Source organism: Rhinolophus sinicus, linkage group LG06 (assembly GCF_036562045.2).
Source record: "Rhinolophus sinicus isolate RSC01 linkage group LG06, ASM3656204v1, whole genome shotgun sequence".
In the NCBI taxonomy this organism is placed as follows: Eukaryota; Metazoa; Chordata; class Mammalia; order Chiroptera; family Rhinolophidae; genus Rhinolophus; species Rhinolophus sinicus.
The window spans coordinates 41,440,874-41,460,473 of record NC_133756.1 but is presented as its reverse complement, the minus strand read 5'-3'; the positions used below and the strand labels follow the sequence as shown (position 1 = coordinate 41,460,473).

Below are 19,600 nucleotides of genomic sequence, written 5' to 3'. Positions count from 1 at the left end.
TGGATCTCAGTAGGACCAAGACATTAAAGCTTGTTTGTGCTCATATCCAGATATTGTGAACCTATAATTCCATGTAAACACGCTAGTCTTGGAGAGAATGAGTTTTGCATCTTCATCATCGGACTACATAGACATCTGTTCCAAAATACTGTGTCTCTCTCTAATGTCTCATATACATCTGCTGTATGGATGTATACAAACTCCGTGTGTCATGGCAGTAGAATATCACACAAAGAGAGTGAAGGCACACAGGGAACGATTCTGACCAGGCACCATCCAACCACCTAGGGATGTCTACACTATTCTTAAAATTGTCCTCTAGCAGCCATAGCAATAGAAAATTTTAAAACTCAATTAAGAACACTTATTGTCATAGATTATTCTTATTTATTGCTTCCAAATCACTAACACAATCCAGAAAGAAAACCAAAGTCCAGGATGCTCTATGACATTTGTCAATGCTCTTTTATGTCAAAGAATGCTGGTTGGTGTCCCTCATTGCTAATAAAACAAGGGCTACATATATATTGCTAATCGCTTTTGGCTACATATAACAGAAATTTGACCTCAGTGGTTTAGCAGAATGGGGTTTTATTTTTCTTGCATACTAAAGTTTGGAGGTAGACAGCCTCGTGCTGTAGGTTGGCTCTATGATGCCATCAAGGACTCAGGCTTCGCCTACTTTTCTGCTGTGACATTCTACTGCTTAACTTTTTTGTCTGGGCATCACATCCAATTCCAGGAAGAAACAGGGATGGTGTGGGATACGGGAGGGTATCTAAAGGGCAAAAGAGATATGCCAGCTGAGTCTGTCCCTTTTTAGTAGGAAAACAATAATTTTCCTAAAATCGTAACTGAGTAGATTTCTGCTTCCATATTTTTGATCAGAACAGGACGAAATAGCCATTAACAGCAAAAGCAGTGGGAAAATTTGAGAATTTTTTTTTCCTGTTTCAGACAAATTCAGGGTTTTATTGGTAAGAAATATGGGGAACATTTTATCAGTAGGGATATTGGTTAGACAACTTGTGTTTGCCTCAAGCTATAACATGAGAAATAATTTGTTTCTAAATTCATTAAAATTTTTTGATACTCTAAAATAATTCATCAGAGAGGCTATTCTAAGCTTTTAATACATGAAGCAAACAGATAACCAGATTCTGATAAACTTTTGGTGGAGCAGTGATTGATGTGGAAATTAGATCTAATCTCAAAGGCCTTATTTATTTTTCTCCTCTACTACTCTATGAGATCTGGTGAGTGGTGGAGAAGGCAGTAGGGGAGTGCCGGGCATATATTTTTCATCTTCACTGCTTTTGCCCCCAAGCATCAAATGCATCACATCTAGGAAGTGCTTAAAAGAACACGTTTAATGAGTGAATGCATGAGTAAGAGTCAGGAGGTCCAGGATTTGGCACCATCACCAATGGGTTATGGGGTCTAAAGATGTGTCTTGACCATTTCATGTCTGCTTTTTCCCATCTCTGATGTGGTGACATTACATGTACAAAATGTGCCTCATGGGTCTGTAGAGAGGTCAAATAAGATAATGTGGTAAACATTTCTTAAGCAGTGTAGGTATTTACGCTGCTAAGTGCTTTCAGTTCTATTGTTGCTCTCTGCCTAGTCCTGCTAACCACAACAGCTCTGCCCCTCCCCTGTGGCAGTGAGGCCGGTATCACTACACCTACTTTTGACAGATTAAGAAACTAAGGCTAGCCTAGTTTGTGACTGATCTAAGCTCAGATCAATTATAAGTGGCAAAGCTTGATGTCTGGGCTTGAAAAAAAATAGTACGCAATAAGCCTTCTTTATTTATAACCTGCTTTTTTCCCCGAAAAGGATTTGAGAAAGTGGGGGATTGTTGTTTCTTTAATCTGGTTACTCTGAAAATACATACATTCAGTGGCTTACAGATAGCTTAATAGGTAAGGTACCATTTCAGCTACTGAAGAAAAGATTGAAAGCGCTCATGAGGCATTTCCAAGGATATAGAACAAAAGGAGTTGAAGCACAATAAAATTAGGCTAAGTATTGTTAAAATAGTGAGAGTTTCAAAACTCTGAAATGGGCTAATAAGGGTTTTTTTTCTCTAGGGGTTTTTAAAAATAAGACAGATTCTCATCTGTGGGAGGTGGTTTAAGTGCGGCACACTAGGAACAGACCATGTAGTCTGCCTCCTTAAGTGCGCCTTTGAGCTTTGTAATCTTTAAACTCTTAGAATTCATTATCACTTCTGCTTATTTACTTCAAAATAACAACTGATGCTGCAATTTACAAAGTGCTTTCACACATAGGCCCTCATTTAATTCTCACAACAACCTTCTAATATATTATGCATATTTTTCCAGAAGTAAATAACAAAACTGAAATTTGAACCAAGTTCTTAACCTAAAGTCAATGCTCTTTTCTGAACATCTCATCTACTTCTCACTCCCATGTGGTCATGCTGTGGTTGAAGAACTGGTGAATTCTGCTTCAAACTGTCTTTTGCTTCAAACCTGCTGTTTCTCCTATAGTCCTGGTCTTGGTTGATGGAACCACTTTTTACCCAGTTGCATTAGCCAGAGACCTGCTGTGTTTCCTTGAAAATAACACCTAGCTGGACCATCAGCTCTAATGAGTCTTTTGGAGCAAAAATTAATATAAGACCCGGTATAATATAATATAATATAATATAATATAATATAATATAATACAATACAATACAATATACCGGGTCTTGTAGTAATTTTTGCTCCAAAAGATGCATTAGAGCTCATTATGGTCTGGCTAGGTCTTGTTTTCGGGGAAACACAGTAGGAGTAAAACTAGACTATTTACTCGTTTTTTTCTCCCACGTCTGCTCAATCATCAAGTCTTGTCAATTTTTTAGCTCCTAAGAATACAATATTTCAAAAAATTGCCTTCTCTACCCCATCACTGCCTTTTCAGATTTATGTCTTCACCACCATTTATTTGGATTAGGAAAACAATTTTCTTTCTATACATTCTCCTTTTATCATTGCTTCCTTAACTCCAACCTGGGACCAAAGGGAAGAGCTTCAAGAAGTAGAGTAAAATAAGGATATTCCCATGGAAATCCCTGGCCCGAAGCCCTTCAACAGTTCCCTGTCTTCTACTCAGTGCTTCCTAGATTTAAACCGTTTGCATAGTCTTTTCATATTGTCACTGTAGTCTTATACCACTGAAAGCAATCCTCAGTGTACTGTGGAAAAGAATACATTGATACTCAGTATATTCAATAGAGGAGGAGCCATATGACCAATCCATATCATGTGTCCTTTCTAACCTTCCAAAGAGTTGTTAGAGAAGTTTCCGTTGCCCAAGGTCTGAAACATTCCTGCCAGAACACTGGGCCTGAATGTACTGACTGGGTCCAGGAAGAATGATTACTGGAATAGTCACTACTTTAGTCCATCCAAGACAATAATATCCATGAAATCATGAATTTGATGTGCTAGCTGTTTTCCCCAAACATACACTGAAGTACAACTATTAATATTTTTTAAAGTTTGTTTGTGTATTACCTAAAATCATTATACCTGTGATAAACCTAGTATATTGTTGGAAACTTCTCAGTATGGAATAAAGACTCTTTATGATTTGTCCTCTATCTCATTCTGTAACCTCGTCTGCAGGGTGATTGTAGGGTTGCCTTATAAATTATCACCCAAACCAGGATATTTTTGAGGAATTTTCACACTCAACTTAGTTGGAAAACCAGGTTTGGAACTGCCAGTCAGGAAAATCTGGGTGTATGCTTACCCTACTCATCTGCTCACTCTCTAATTCCTACTTTATACAGTGGAGCAATACTTAAGTGTTTTCAGGTTTTTTTGTATCTATTTGATTTCAGTCCTCTGAATTTTTGTACATTCTGTTCCTTCAGCCTGAAAGCCCTTTCTTACTTTTCTTCTGATACCTCACTTCCAGCTCTGGTTTCTCCACGAAGTCTTGCCAGACTCCAGACGGCACAAAATAACAGTTACTAGTATTTCCCGAGAATTCTAAACCTATCTTTATCTCTTTTTTACATTAAGGCACTCTCCAGAGCAGGCACCCTAGCTTATTGATTTTGTTCCCTATAGCATGTACATACATGTGCAAAGCATACGTAAGTGACATCTATATGACTTACTATGACCAACCCAGTTCAGGAATCCATGCTGTTCTGTAGATAACACCAGAGTTAGCCTGAGCCTGACTAATGATGCTAGCACCACCTTAAAGTATTAGTCTGGAAACAATCATTTGTCTCCCCTCTCTTTTGTATATTTCAGTCCATCCAAGGCAATAATATCCATGAAATCATGAGTTTGATCACAGCTTTACCTGTGGTGCAGAAGCAGAATATCATGGTGTTTAAGATATTGCTTAGGGATTAGACAGAACTGGTTTAGAGTCCTACTTGGCATTTACTAGCTTTGTGACCTTTGGCAAATTATTCAACTTTCATAAAACTCAGTTTCCTTGTCTGGAAAATCTGGATAATAAAACCTTCCTCATGGGAATGTTATAATGATTAAATATATCTAAATGGATGACTGCTGTGCCTGGTGTGCAGTGTGTGCTTGATAAATGTTTTAGAAAAGAGCCATGGGTGGACATGGTGAGATTATAAAGAAAGTAATATCTTTCTTCTGCTGGCTTATTAAGGAACTTTGAATTTTCAAGGCCACTTGGCTAGAAAGAGTCCAGGCACGAAGTACCATCCACAGGGCTCTGAAGACACATACAATGATTGCAGAGAATTAAGACTTTACTTCTGTGTACACCTAGCACATGTTTCTTGATGTACAGAAACAAAGTGTTTTGAAAAAATTTATTAGAAAGATATATGTACCCCTATGTTCATTGCAGCATTATTCATGGTGGCCAAGACATGGAAACAACAAAAGTGTCCTTCAATAGATGATTGGATAAAGAAGACGTAGTACATATATACAATGGAATATTACTCCGGCATAAGATAAGATGAAATACTACCATTTGTGACAACATGGACGGATCTGGAGATTATCATGCTAAATGAAGTAAGTCAGACAGAAAAAATCAAGAAGCATATGATTTCACTCCTATGTGGGATTTAGAACTGAAAGCAACAAAGGAACAAGACAAACAAACAAACCAAAACTCATATATATATATAGACAACAGTTTAGTGGTTACCAGGGGATAAGGAGGGAGAGGAAGTGGTAGAAGAGGGTAAAGATGGTCAAATATACAGTGATGAAAGAACTGACCCTGAGTGGTGAACACACAATGTAGTATACAGATGATGTATTATACAAATGTACACTTGAAACCTATTTAATTTTACTAAACAATGTCACCCCAATAAAGTTAACAAAATTTTTTTTAAAATTTAAAAATGTTTAAAAAACAAATAAAGATTTAATAAAAAAGGTTTTTTAAAAATTTTCAAAAAAAAAAAAAAAAAAAAGCCTGATGTTTTTCTCCCATAATAGGCACTGAGAACATCAGCTGCTTGAGTTCTATTTGGAACTCTTGATGCCACATCTGTGTACCAAAAAAGTAGGTTTTTAAGTCCCTAATGCCATCTCCTCAAGCCCCATGAACAACCTGGTTGATTAATAAATCATGCAATAATTAATTAATTGGTTAACCAGAGAGTTATTGCATGCCTATTGCATAATAGTTGCTTGTCTATGTTCCCATTGTGTGTTAGACATTGTAATATGTACCGGAGATAAAATGATGTAAAGTATGTGGTCTTGGGAGTTCAAGTGAGTCAGACAAAGTTTTAATTACATAAGCTCCTTAAATGTGGAGGTCAGGTCCCTCACAAAGCTGTGCCTAGGTGCTCAGGGAGCATAGGGGAGTGGTACTTAACCTCTCATGGGGGCTGGGAATGGCATGCCAGGAAAGGCTTCTGTTCTGTTTCACAAAGTTTTTATTCAATGGGGATTACTTGACATGGATGAGCTGATCATTCAGTAATAAATGTCCAGGGCAAGAGCAAGGGTCTTTTTCATTGGCTCCTCTTCTCTTACAATTTTAATGAGGCTGTGGGGGTATTAGGCAATTGCTACACAGCCCTTCTCTCTGCAACACACTCCTCCCCCAGTCTTTGATCCTTAACTTGGGGAATGGAGAGAATTGGGTACAGCAGGCAAGGAGGTAATTTAATTAGGCGATTTCTGCAATGCTAGGAAAAAAAAAAAACACTTATAGGAACCAATGAAATGGAAGAAGTCTGAGCCATTAAGAGGCAACAGGAGGCAGAGAGAATTAAGTTCTGATGACTCCAAGGTTTCAGCCTGGGTGACCTGATGATGGTGAATAGTATTAAGAGTTAGGGAGTCACAGAAGGAAGAGGAGAAAGCTACAATGGGGGCTTAACCTATTTTTTTATACAACATAATTTTTAACAGGAACTAGTCTTTCTGACTATAAATGGAAATTGCCTTCTACCCAGTGTTTTCACATTTTATTCAGGTTCCAAACAAAATGAATTCTGTCAAGCATGTCCTAGTACTACCTAAACACACTTGGTACAGAGTAAATTTAAACAATGATTAGAAAGACAGTACAATTCCAATCTGTGCATAGCTCCAGTCAAGCTCTGTCAATTGTTAGCTAATGACTTCCAACAATTCATCAGTCAGTTTTTTTGTCTCTACAGACATGTGTTTAAAAAATGACAAAGACTGAAAGAGAACCAACATGGCAGGGTAGATAAACACTCTGCCGGCATCCTTTCCCAAACACATTAAAATTACAACTAAATTATAGAACAATCAACATGGAGAACCATCTGAAGTCTAGCCAAACAGAAGTCCTATAACTGAAAATATAAAGAAGCCACGTTGAGACTGATGGAGGGAGGGGGGGGGAGAAGAGACTCAAAACAAGCCCAAACCTCCGGGTGGAAGATGAGAATCAGGAGTGATATCTTGGCTGCTGAAGTTCCCGCAGGAGGAGCAAGGGACCCCAGTCCCCCACACCAAGCTCCCCAAACCAGAGTACTGGTGCTGGGAAGAGGAGCCCTCACAACATCTGGCTGTGAAAAACATTGGGGACTCTGACCATTCAGGTGGGCTAGAAGGCTGTGGGGAAACCCAGCTGTCCTCTTAAACAGCCAGTGCACAGACTCACTCGCTCACAGGCACTCACCTTGGGCTCCAGGGGAGGGATGGTGACGTGAGGGTCCTCAAAGATGTGGGGGGCACAGACTGAGTTGTGTGGCTGCAGGGGAAGGACTGGAAGATAGCCAGCATTTTCCCTATAGAGATACTCCCCTTGTGCAGCTAGCAGGTAGGTGCCATCTTTTCTATGTTGAGCCCGCCTCCACAGGCCAAATTTGAATTTGATTGGACTAGTGAGCTCCACTCCTCCTCCCTGCTGACTCAGCTGGAACCTTGCCCCATTCAAATCACACACGGCCTCAGGCACTTACTCCCTGAGCAGCAGCCCCGCCCACATTGCGCTCTTTCTTGGAAAACTATCAATGTCCATGGGCTGCAGGTGTGTGGTAACTGGCCTTGCTCTTCTCTGAGACTTTTGATTCTTTGTTCCAGGCTCAGCACTGGCTCCAAACGAGTGTCTACATTAACCTGGTGACTACAACACTTCCCACTCTAGTGACCCCCTGAGACTCTGCCTCACCCAACTTGCATACCTCACAAGCCTTTGTCAGTGGCTGAACCTTAATGGAGCCAGCAAGTGGCAGCAAGCCTTGGGGTGTCCTGGATTTTTGTGGAGTTACTCCAGGCCCAGTACTAGTGGCAGCTGTCCTCGGTTTACAGCATGGCCTTTCCCACACTCCTCCAGATTTAGTACAGGCAGTGAACAACCTTGGATAGCTTTGTAGGCTACCAGGTAGCCCCTGGCCAGTCATAAGCAGTGGCTGACCTGGGATTACACCAGAGCCTCTCCCAAGAGGCCCCAGAACCAACATAGTTGGACGTTGGCTTCAGACCACAGCAGAGCACTGTGCAATTAGCCCCACAAGCGGCACACATTCAAAGGTTAGTCTCACTAGGCAGCACAGCCCATTGGGATGAATCCCACTCAGGCAGTAAGCCTCCTGCACAGTAGCCCACAAGGTGTGGACATGGCCAAACCCCACAACAAGTCAGCCTGAGGATCAGTCCTACCCACTGATGTGTAAATAGCAATCAAGGCTCAACTATAACAGGAGAGCACAAACAACCCACACTAGGGACACTCCTGGAGTACCTGGCTTAGGTGACCAGGGAGACTGTGCCACTGGTCCCCACAGAGCACATGCTACATGAGGCCACGAGGCCAAGACTGGGAGACATAGCAGATCTACCTAATACATAGAAACAAACAGAGAGGCAGCCAAAATGTGGAAAAAAAGAAATGCATCCCAAATGAAAGAACAGGAGAAAAATCCAGGGGGAAAAAACACACAACTAATCAAAATAGAGGCAAGTGACTTACAGAGACAGAATTCAAAAAAATGGTTATAAGGAGGAACAAGGAACTTATTGAGAACTTCAAGAAAGAGATAGCAAGCATAAAAAAGCACATAGAAATTATTAAAAGAACCAGTCAGAAGTGAAGAATATAATAACTGAAATGAAGAATGCACTAGAAGGAATCACCAGCAGACTAGATGGAGGAGAGGATCAAATCAGCAATTTGGAAAACAAGGTAGAAGAAAACACCCAATTGGAACAGCAGAAAGAAAAAAGAATCAAAAAAAAAAAAAAAAAAAAAATGAGGATAGTTTAAGAGACCTCTGGAATAGCATCAACTGTAACAACATTTGCATCATAGAGGTACCAGAAAGAGAAGAGAGAAAGCAAGGGACTGAGAACTTATTTAAGGAAATAATGACTGAAGACTTTTCTAACCTGGAGAAGAAAATAGACATACAGGTCCAGGAAGCACAGAGAGTCCTAAACAAGATGAACCTAAACAGGCCCACACCAAGACACATTATAATTAGAATAGCAAAAGTTAAAGACAAAGAGAGTATCCTAAAAGCATCAAGAGAAAGACAACTAGTAACTTATAAGGGAGCCCCAGAAGATTGTCAGCTGATTTCTCAACAGAAACTTTGCAGGCGAGAAGGGATTGGTACAAAATATTCAACATGAGGAAAAAGGAGCTACAGCCAAGATTGCTCTACCCAACAAAGCTATCATTAGAATCGAAGGACAGATAAAGAGCTTCCCAGACAAGAAAAAGCTACAAGAGTTCATCAGCACCAAACTAGTATTACAAGGAATGTTAGAGGGACCTCTTTTTTCAGATGAAAAAAAATCAAAATTATGAATAAAATGGCAATAGCTACATATCTATCAAGAATTACTTTCAATGTAAATGGATTAAATGCTCCAATCAAAAGACAAAGGAGGGCTCAATAGATAAGAAAACAAAACCCTTACATATGCTGCCTACAAAAGACTCACTTCAGATTGAAACACACACACAGATGGAAAGTAAAGGGATGGAAAAAAATATGTCATGAAAATAGAAACCAAAAAAAAAAAAAGCGAAAAAGCTGGGATAGCTGGGATAGTAATACTTATACCAGACAAAATAGACTTTAAAGCAAAGGCTATAATGAGAGAGAAAGAAGGATCCGGTAATCCCATTTCTGGGTATTTATTTGAAGAAACCCAAAAAGACTACTTTGAGATGATCATCCATATATTCATTGCAGCATTGTTTACAATGGCAAAGATGTGGAGGCAGCCTGCGTGTTCATTGATGGAAGAATGGATAAAGAGGAGGTGGTACATGTATACAAAGGAATATTGCTCAGCCATGGAAGAGAATGGGTTCCTGTTATCTGCGGTGGCATGGATGGACCTAGAGGATATTGTGTTGAGTGAAATATCAGACAGAGAAAGACAGACGCAGTGTGATATTACTTATATGTGGGATCTATAGAACAAAATTAACAAACAAAACAGAAACAAACTCATAGATACAGAAAACATTTTGATGGCTGCCAGATGGGTGGGATGTTGGGAGTGTGGGTGAAAACAGGGGAAGGGATTAAGAAGTACAAATGGTTGTTGCAAAGTAGTTATGGGGATGCAGGTATAGCATAAGGAATATAGTCAATAATATGATAATAACCATGTATGGTGTCGGATGGGTACTAGATTTGTTTCTTCATAGATGGGAGGGGGCTGGGGAGCAGGGTGAAATAAGTGAAGGGATTAAGTAGTACAAATTTGTAGTTACAAAATAGTTATAAGGACGCAAAGTAAAGCATAGAAAATATAGTCAATAATATGCTAACAACTATGCATAGTGCTAGGTGGGTGCTAGACTAGTCAGGGGGATCACTGCTTAAATTACATAAATGTCTAACCACTATGCTGTACACCTGAAATTAATATAAAATAATATTGACTGTCAACTGTAATTAATAAATGTTAAAAGCAGGGGAAGGCAAATAGGAGATCCAAATTCCAGGTATAAAACAAATAAGTCATGGGTATGTAACGTACAGCATAAGGAATATAGTCAGTTATATTTTGATAGTGTGGTATGGTGTCAGATGGTTGCTGGACTTGTCATGGTGATCACTTCTTTACGTATATAAATGTTAAATAACTATGGTGTACCCCTGAACCAATATAATACTGTTTGTTAGCTATGTTTTTAATAAAAATCTTTTTTAAAATGACAAAAATTAAAACTGTTGTGGCTGCTAAAATGTTTGGCCTGCTATCCTTGACCATCTTGGTGGAATATGCGTCCTTGAAACGTTTTGTTTTTGTTTGTTTTTTAAAACTCCAGTGTCAGTTATGTAAAATAAACCTTGTCACATTGGTTTACAGTACAAAGATCAAGTCTAATAGAACTCTTCCAGTTTGGGATAATTAGTCAAATGTCTGAACTGTGGGTTCTTTTAAGATATTTATAAACATTGCTATGGTCACTCTGTGTTGTGTCAGAAATCATGCCAAATAATGTGTTGCTGGACAGCTATCCTGCCCTAACACACATATTAAAAAAAAGAAAAATTGTAGCTATTAAAGCGAAGTATCAGCATAAGCATTTAGGTGATCACAAAGCTTGTATGAAAATAGGTGCTTCTAATATGTTTGAGAGCTTTGTTTCTATGACACAGCCAAACATCCTCCTTAAAATCTTGTTTATACATTTCGTTGTTCTGGAAGCACACCATTTTCATCTTTATTAAGGACAAAAATTAAATTGCAGGTCATTTCTCAATTTAATTTTATTGATTTCATCTTCAACAAATACCTATTGAGAATTTGCTTTACATTCGGTCCTGTACTGTCTAAGAGATAAAGCACGAACTTCCAAGTTCCTGACTTCATGGAGCTTTCTTTTATTTTGGTGGGTGGGATGGTGAGATAGAAGATTTATTGTAACCACACATTTTTATATCACTAAGTACCACACACACACCAATAAGGAGTTGCAAGAAGGAGTGCCTAGGGGAAGGAGGGCTACTGCAGATAGAGTGTCAGGGAACATCTCTGTGTTTATGTTATTTGATGTAAAATCACAATGATGACAGGAAGACAGTCAAACTAATAAGTGGGAGTAAGAAGACTCCAGGCATAGGGGAGAGCAGTGCAAGGACCTTGAAACATAATAGAAAATGATGTGTTCACGGAACAGAAAGGGAGCCTGTGTGGCTAGAATATAAGAGAGAGAGAGAGAATGAGAGAGAGAGAGAGAGAGAGAGAGAGAGAGAGAGAGAGAGAGAGAGAGACAGAGAGAGAGAGAGAGAGAGACAGAGAAAGAGATGAGGTCAGCAGGAGATTAAACCTTCCCTAATGCATTTACAATAGAAAGACAGTGGTGGGTGATGTGATTTAATGTAAGCATTGAGATCACTTAGCTGCAGTGTGGAGCATGGAAGTTGGGAAACAAAAAGGAAACAGGAAAACAATTAGGAGATGATACGTTCGTCTAAGCAAGAGCTAACTGAAGCTTTAAAAGTTGGAGTTGGCGAGAAGTGGTTATGTTGACAGCTGGGTTGACTTTACTTGCTGAAGGACTAAATGACGGATATAATAAAAAGAGAAAAATTGAAGATGGTAATTTAGGGGTTTTAGTTTGAATAACTTCCTGAATGGCAGTGCCATTTACTGAGATGGGGAAGACTGAGAAATTAACAAGTTTGGGCTACGTATAAAAATCAAGAGCTCAGTTTAAGACATTAAGTTTGAGGTAGCTTTTTAGATATCCAAATAGAGATGTCTCATAGGTTGTCATAAATGTATATCTGTAGCTCATAGCAGGATCAAGGACTGGAGATGTAGATTTGGAAATCACGAGGATAATGAAATGGTGGGGGCGGGCAGTAGGTTCACCACCCCTATAGGGGCGAAGGAGAGCTGGATTTGAAAGATCAGAGCAAGAGAGCTAGACGAGAACAAGGAGCATTTAGAGGGTAGGATGAATTGAGAAGTTGTATTTGTTATTGATGAAAATGATGGCGAAATTAGGACCATGGGAATGAGATGCTGAACTGGAGGGTGAAGGGAATAATGATTGGTCCTCCTGGGGATGTTTAAGTCACTTAGAATGACTACGGAAACCCAGAGTGAATACTGGGCGAGGATCCAGGACAAGGGGCGGTGTGAGGACAGGGGAGTGGGAAAGAAGCTCTGACTGAGGAGCCCAGGGAGAGCCACCTGAAGGCAGATGGAAGGAGTCGGGCTCACAGGTGAGGCGGGACAGTGGCAGGTGGACATATGGTGAGGCACATTTGCAGTGTAGGGTAGGCAGCATAAAAAGTGGCACAGCAGTGCCAAAAAGCAAGGCATTCCAGGAAGGGAAGAAAGTATCAAAAAACAAAGTGCTCCCAAACTCAGAAAACTTCAAATAAGTGACAATGGACTTAACGAGGCCTTATTGCACTAAGCTGTTGCTGACGTGATCACTTACTCCCTTGGCAAACAAATTAATGCTGAAGTGGCACAAATGCTGAAGGATAGAGAATTTGAGTCACATGGCTTCTTGGTACTTCATTGACATGTTTGTGGAAATAATCTTACATTTCCCATCTGCTTTTCAATTTCACTTCATGAATCTGGATCGTTTGTTTACCGATCCACTTCCTTTTTCCCACAGGCAGAGTTGTGCTTAATTATACTGAACATGAGTAGAAAACATGTGATTATGATTCTAACTTCAGCCGTAAGATTGTTCATTTTGTTATCGTACACAACACTTTTAAGTAAGACTATGGGAATGAGACGTTACAGGGAACTTTCCGCAATTGTGAAGCTCACAAGACCAGGCATCATTTTCTTTGCTCATGTCCACATGGAAACCCCTTTGGTGCTAGAACCACCAGGATCACACTGTGTCAGGCACGGTTAGGTGGACAGGAGAGATTTCTAGATGCCCGTGAGAGGAGCTCTCCCTCTCCTCTGTGTAGATTTTCTCCTTTTTTTCCGTTCAATTGATTATAACAGCTGCAGCAAAACCCACTTCACCTTAATAAAAGCAAATCAGAGCATCTCATTCTCTATATTCCCGTCTCACTTGTGCAAGTGCTGATTACTGATCTAAAAACATGCTATGCCATAGCCTGGTCATGCTTAGGTTCATTTCCCGCATTCAAGTTTCAGTGACAGCCACCATTCAGTGCCTGCAATGGAATTGCCCTAGCACAACGATATGATGGCCGTCAGGTTAGAAAATCTGTCTTGGGTCAACAATTTGTCATAATGAAAATTTCAGAGGCCCAAGTGTGTTCACTGAATTGTTAGCTACTCATGCTTTTCTCCCTGATATATAATATGCATCGGACTTGCTGACTCTCATTGATAAATTCAGTTTCTTCAGAATAGCTGATAATTATGCTATTGAACAACTGATTTTGCATAACCACATAACTGAAGCTGATTTGACCGTCATTGATGAGAAAAAGAAAATGACAGTGGTTGCCGCTGAATGCCACGTGCCCCTAAAGAACTGGTTAGAGGAAGCAAAGATCAAAAACATCTAATTCTTTTTTTTTTTTCCAGATGAGCCATTTTGCCAGCTCCTTATTGTGAAGTGAGAAGTAAATATCTTGGAAATGACAGCAAAATGATACCAAGGTCATGGTTGTCTTCACTCTCCTTTCTGATTTCCATCCTCTTCAAATCACAGTTTACAGGTTGGTGGTCATTTTGCCAAGAGCAAGAACCCCAGAGCTGTTCTGAGATGGAAACATCCAGCTGTGTTGTCTGCCTCTTACTTTATTATGAACAATAAATCCTGTAATAGTCCATTCTATTCAATAGGGGTTTATTGAGTGTCCTCGCATCTCAAGCTTTCTTCTAGGGGCTGCAGTTTTGTGTGATTTGTATGCACCTTGTTTCTGTTTGTGTTTTCAAGTGCCACGGGGATGTTTCTAGGGTAAGCATTTCATTATCAGCTAGATTTCTACTCAACTCCATGGCTCTCATGGTGTGTTATTGTGTCACTTATGCTGTCACACAAACCACAGACTGAAGGGAACAACTTAGTTGAGATTCCAGGTGCCATAACCTGCAAATAGAGGAGGTGTTACTGGACTACGCAGGGCTGGGCTAGCCCTCCATTTACACTGCTGGGCAAACTCAGTAAAAATACCAGGGAGTAAGATCTTGCCTGCTAATCCCATGCAAATGCATAATAATTGAAGAACATTTAGAAATTGTAGACATTACACAAGAGAAAAAAAGATAAAACTGTTCATAATAACCTAGAGATAACCATTGTTATTATTTTTGCTACTTTTATATTTACTTTGTATACACACATACTCACACTCATAAAAATGTAGATGTACTATTTCTTAGACTATTTTTTCCCATTAAAAAGATACTGTGACTATCCATTGATTTACTCCACTTTTTGTTTTTTATTAAATTTTAAATAAAGCACCTATTATGTGCCAGGCACTGTTCTGCGCATGAAGATTTGTGATAAAAGAGGCAAGTTCCAGATTTCATAGAGGACTCATTTTAGTGGGTGTGTAAAGAGAACAGAAAATATAGAAATAAACAAGAAAATATAATGGAATTATAACAGGCTGATGTGACAGATGGAACTTAGGTGGGATGCTTTAATTTGAATAGGCAGAGGTAGCCTCCTTCAGAACATGATGTTAAAGGGTGAATTGAATGACAAAAGGACTTGGCCATGGGAAGATTTCAGGAAGAGCATAGAGAGATCAACTAGTGCAAGGACTTAAAGAGGGACCCAGTTGGCACGCTGTAGGAACAAAGAGAAGAAGGCCCTTGTAGGTGGAGTCAATGAGGGATGGGAAGATGAACATGACAGAGGATAGAGAGGGAGGCTGGGACCAGCTCTTTTCTACACAGTTTTTTTGTTTGTTTTGTTGTTTTATAATGTATGATCAAAGTCGTTGAAGGGTTTTAAACAAGGGAGTGACATGAGTGACGGATATGTATTAGAAAACAAAACAACAACAGCAATGACAACAACAACAAAACACACCCTCTAGCTGCTGCGTAAGAATGGATGGCAGGGGTGGAGAGCGTAACTAGGGCCATTATAATGGTTCCAAGGAAAGGTGATAATGGATTGAACCAGGATGTTCAAGCCATTACCCTAGAAAAAGTTTATTCATATCATCTAGAGGTATTAAGCTATTCCAAAGATAAGTGATATATGGTCACAATCTAGCAGTAGGCTCTTGGGAAGAAGAAAGCACATGTGAATCTTTGGATCTTTTTTCAGGGATGAGAAAACTCTATCCTTAAGTGCCACCAGCAGGGTTGACATCAGAAAAAGAGAAGGTGAGATGACATGTGAGCAGAAAACAAGAAAGAGAAAGAAAGTGCCAAGGGAAGAAATTAGAAAAACAGGGATCGAGTGGCTGTGAGTGGTAATGCCATTCACAATTTCTACTCACAGCCCTTGTGATAAAAATCACCTACCTCCTCCAGTATTGTGTCATTAGTAAAATTAGTTAATTGATAGGAAATTATAAAGAAGGATGAAATCTAGTGGGTTATTCATAGTTATGAGGACTCTATTGTCTGAATTGTGGTGGAATCTTATTAAAATATGAAAATAAGCAGCCCAGGGTCTCAGGCAGGAGCAGTTGTGTAGAGTAATAAGATGTCATCTCAAAATCACTTTCCTGATCATTATACATAAAGGCCTTGATCTAGCCTGTCTTTCATGCACTTAACTCCGAATTGAAGCCAATCATAAGTAGGGAACCTTACTTTCATGCTTTTTTATAGTTAACTTTCATCCATTCTTCTAATCACTGCCTTTATCTGTTCTATGCTCATGTTTTGCTGGCTAGTATCCATCTCCAAAGTGTGGGGGGGGGGGGAGGAGGGGGGAGAGAGAGAGAGTGAGAGAGAGATTTAGAATCTAAGTAAGTAACTTCCCCTTCACTCAAATTGTCTTTTAACTGAGCCATGTGTGCAACTCTTGTTTTGCCTGAAATATTTGGGCAGTAATTGGGAAGGTTCTGTATTCACAGAACAATTGCTTAGTGTAAGGAAAAGCAGGAGTTATGGAAAGAGCAGGCACTTTGGGTCAGATTGATAATGATTTGAATCCTGGGTCTGACATTCTGCTCTGTGACCTTGTCAATTTATGTAACCTCACTTAGGGACTTGGTTTGGTCATCTGCAGAATAGAGGCAGGATTACCTATTTTACAGAGCCCTTGTGAAGAATAGATATGATCATTGTGAAAAGTTCCTCACCACCCAACAGTCATTTCTTCTCTCCATTGCTATGCATCTATTGGGTTATACAACCAGTTTAGCACTCCTTCCCTGAAGCCTGTTTCTACGTGGATGCCTCCACATATGTATAGACCAAAACATTTTATTGCCTTTCTCTTGGTTGTTACTTGTCCTGCTGTCCACTAGATCCTGTTGCCACTCTTTGGTGGATGAAGCTTTCAGATTTTAAGCCGTCAGCTCATTGGGCCGCAGTTTGGATCTGTCAACTTGGTTACAGGCCATGTAGTATGTAAATAATGACACCTCTTAAAATATTTTTAATCCTTCATCTTGATGGATGCTTTTGTGTTTCACATTTGTCCTTTGAGGAAAGAGAAGGAAATAATAGCTCCTCTGGGTGACAGGGGATTTACACACAAAGGACTACATTAACACCAAGAACTATGCTGAGATGTCTTGCTCAGAGACAGAGTTGTTCAAAATCCCAATCCTATTTCTAGTGGTGCTCAGAGGAGGTAGGTGCACCTTTAATTACACTTAAACACTGGATCATCGGGGAAGTGAAACGCTTTTGCTGACTTAGCCAGTTTCAAAATTTGTGAGAAGTGGAGTCAGGAGAAAATGCCTTGGCCTCAGCAGCAGGCTAAGCAAAGCCAGTTTGATCGGCATTTGAAGATGAAGTCATGCACCGTGTGCCCAGGAAGTCACTTAGCTAGAGGAGGAGATTTGTTTCATGGTATTGGTTCTGTTTTCTTGTTTCATCTTAGTGTAATCTGATTTCAGTGAAATGATTTTTAACCTGCTCCACAGATGCTAAGAAGTAGGTTGGGTGTAAAACACCCCACAATAAGGATCCATCCAGCTTAACTGGATAAAGTATTGTAATGTAATAATAGGCCACATGTATTGAGCACTTAGTATACACCAAGCACTTCACATGCATGAATTCTCTCAACAACCCTGTGAGGGAGGCAGTGTTTGTTTCTCCATTATATAGATGAGTAAACTGATGCACCAAATGATTAAATAACTTCTCCAAGCTTTCGTAGGGGCTGACTTGAAATTGAACCTAGGCAGACTAACCCCAAAGCCTGTGCCATCAGCCACAATGTCATGTTGCCTAGCAGAGACTCACACAGTGGAAGCCCAATAGATTCTGAGTCAGGAGATGGGGGCTTGAGTGCTGCCATGTGTTTGCTGTGTGCCCCCAGGCAAATCCCTTACATCCTGCAATGTTTAGTTATAAAGATGATAATATTGCTTTCCCAATCTCAGAGGACAGATAACTCTATAATTTATTAAGGATGTATTATGTTCCACATGTTTTATATACAGTTTAAATATTCCTTTCAAGTACCTGAAAGGTAGGAAAAATTATCCCCAGTGTGTAGCTAGAATTTTTAAATAACATGCCCAAGACCTGTTGGATCCAAAGCTTTCTGGATGTAAAGTCTACACTTTTTCTAGGGTGTGCAAATTTCAAGTATAAAGCCAAATACAAGACCCTGAAACTGAGAGGGTCACACTAGTCTGACCCACTTGACCAGCCCACCGCCTGTTCTGTCTCTGTCTCACCATTGCCATTCTTTCTCCTTGCCTCTTCTTTTATGCCATTTAGTGATTGCTTACTACATGCCAGCAACTATGCGATATGATGTCCCTCCTTTAATCATCACAATAACTCTATAAAGTAGGACCTTAGGGCTCTTTTCTAGGTTGTTTTCTTGTGAATATGGTAAGGACAAAAGGAAAGAACAACTACAGCAAGAAGTAACGTTTTATTGAACACTTACTATGTGCCAGGCAGTATCCTAAGAATTTTATGTAGGTACTACTATTCTTCTCTTTTCATAGATGAGAAAATGGAGGCACAGGGAGATTAATGCCAAGCCCAACTCAGGCAGTCTAACTCCAGATCCGACAGTCTTAGCCACATTTCATTCTCACTGTGCCTCTTCGAGGTAGATCATTTCATTTTCTTTTGCCAATGAAGAAACAGAAGCTCAGAGAAATTGACTTAGGACACACATCTATTATGTTTCAGAGCTGTGATTCAAACTGAGTTTCCCTGATTTCTAAAGGCCATAATTCTTGTATGTGTACCATGTTGTTTCACTTACTTGTCTTTCAGTCATTGAGGCCTGTGTGACTTCCAGAATTTCAGCTTAAAAGGCACTCTGTGAGACTCTGAAGCCACATGTAAGTAAATACTCTGAATGTGACCCTAAAAGCCAGATGACGTTCCTTTGCCTCTGGCACCACCCTCAACTCTCTAATTTTGGAGGCAAAGGAAGCTGCAGGACAGAGCAGTCCAGTGGATCTCAGGCTGAGATTAAGCAGTGTGATGGAGGATCCCTATTCCATTGGTACAAATGGTCCCTCAGACCTGTGGTTATGCCTTACATGAGAACTGATCACCAGGGAGTGTGTGAGAGGCGCTAGAGCACATCCTTAAACAGAATTTTGCTTGCTGCTTAGGGTGAGTTGCCTCATCCTATGATGCCTCAAACAAAATACCTTTCCAGATCAGTCATGTACCCCAAAAGAAAGAGGCAATGATTTTATTTAGCTCACAGTTCTATTGGTAATTTGGATAGGACTCAGCTTGGTGGTCTTCTGGTCTGGGTAGGGCTTGCTCATTTGACTTGGCCCCTTCAAATGTCCAGCGTTTCATCTGGGAGGGGTGGAGCCACTGCAGAGCAGCTTTAGCACTGGACCCAGTGATAAGGACAAGACCTTTGAGCCTGTCTTCCATGGAGCCACCAGATAAGTCAGAACAAATAATTTCAAGTCTTTGTGAGTTCCCTCTGCTCCCTCTGGAATGGGGAATGAGGACTGTTATTTTCAGGGCTACTGCTGAGCTGAGAAGCAGAGGATGGAACTGAGGTCACTTAAAATGCCCAAAGTCCTCTGTTCTTACTGAAAATCGCCATTTTTCTTTAATAAGTGCTA

At 40.0% G+C, this 19,600-nt stretch overlaps 1 long non-coding RNA gene across 1 annotated transcript in view; it reads left to right on the top strand.

Moving 5' to 3' along the window:
• LOC141572121 (uncharacterized) overlaps positions 1-19,115 on the top strand; it is a 127,518-nt gene extending 108,403 nt beyond the window's left edge. Inside the window, exons 2-3 of the long non-coding RNA XR_012497286.1 lie at positions 13,974-14,107; positions 18,780-19,115. This is a non-coding gene — a long non-coding RNA (uncharacterized LOC141572121). The remainder of the gene's footprint in view (positions 1-13,973; positions 14,108-18,779) is intronic.
• Positions 19,116-19,600: the final 485 nt, after the last annotated feature.